The sequence below is a fragment of the Octopus bimaculoides genome, chromosome 14 (assembly GCF_001194135.2).
Source record: "Octopus bimaculoides isolate UCB-OBI-ISO-001 chromosome 14, ASM119413v2, whole genome shotgun sequence".
Lineage (NCBI taxonomy): Eukaryota > Metazoa > Mollusca > Cephalopoda > Octopoda > Octopodidae > Octopus > Octopus bimaculoides.
Window position 1 is genome coordinate 35,296,789 of NC_068994.1, and position 1,321 is coordinate 35,298,109.

At 34.3% G+C, this 1,321-nt stretch overlaps 1 protein-coding gene across 1 annotated transcript in view; it reads right to left on the bottom strand.

Annotated features, from left to right (window-relative positions):
• Positions 1 to 536, bottom strand: part of LOC106873930 (protocadherin beta-15) — a 177,944-nt gene extending 177,408 nt beyond the window's left edge. Inside the window, exon 1 of the mRNA XM_014921469.2 lies at positions 316 to 536. The gene's annotated coding sequence lies outside the window, so the exon portion shown is untranslated. The remainder of the gene's footprint in view (positions 1 to 315) is intronic.
• Between the last annotated feature and the right edge of the window lie 785 nt (positions 537 to 1,321).

A 1,321-nucleotide genomic window follows, 5' to 3' on the forward strand; every position in this document is an offset into this window, starting at 1 on the left:
CGGAGCATATAGGATGTTGGAAGAAAACAATTGGGTGTTATTTTTGAGAACTGTTCCCCACTCGGGAGTATTTTGAAACAAGTCCATATTTGTTTCATTTTCTTTGTTTTGTGCATTTCTGCATCCGTATATAACCCTTAACCCCAGCCGTAAAATTTCGGGAAAAAAATTGAAAAGTGAGAGAGTGGTGGGGCGTATTCGTAGAAAATTTAATTTTAAAATATCCATTTTTCTGAAAGTTATCATCATCCAATGTTGGGGGGACCAGAAATCTGTAGTTATGTCGCCGGAGAAGAATATAAAAAACGAAAGTACCTTTAGAAATGCTTCTTTTCTGAAATCGTCACAATTGAATATCAAATGTTAATAAGGCGACTTGTTCCAAAAATGTCCGAAATATGTATTGGAAAATCAAGAAAAGGCGTCTATCTCCGTACGAAATTCTTTTTCTTACATGAAAGTACCTTTTGAAACTATTTATCAGAAATCGTCACAACTGTATACATACCTGTATACATATATGTGTGTGTGCAAATAGTTAGTTTGGACGCCAAATACAGGAAGTTCCAACTAAGTTACTACGTCAGGACACAAAAGACAGGAAGTTCAGAAAACGATTTGAAGAAGTGAATCTTTATATATATAAAGCAATATTATTTATTTTTACTAAAAAAAAAAGAAAGACAAATCATGACCATATTATTCTTTCCAAGGTCAAATTATTCATGTACCCAAGTATGGTTAGATTAATCCAGAGGTTTGAGCGTGTATTGAGGGGACACATATACACAGACAGGGTATTTTATATATTAAAAAGATAAACTCTGAATTTACCTATCGAGAACTTTCATACATACCTTGTCTCTGATGATAGAATACACAGTGTACAGACATGTTAGCCTATCACCTGGGATATCCCAGAAACAGGTGTAAGACTTCAAATTCACCATACCTTAAGTAAATATTCTAAATGACTTGAGATACTCGTCCTGCCTTGGTTTTTGTTGTCCTTTTCCCTCTAATATATATATATATATATATATATATATACACACACATGCATATACATATACATGCACACACACACACACGCGCATATCTATATATATTTTACATACATATATAAATATATATATGTGGTCTGATCAATAAGTATCCGGACTGTGTTGCCATAGTTATGAAGCTAAAGCATGGAGAGTGAATCTGCTTGCCACAGATTGACCTTGAACTCTGCTGTGCATGCACACTAAGTTTTAACACTTCTGCTGTTTACAGCAGTGCTTGGAAGGAAGATGTGTAGTGTGTGGTTATAGCATTGACT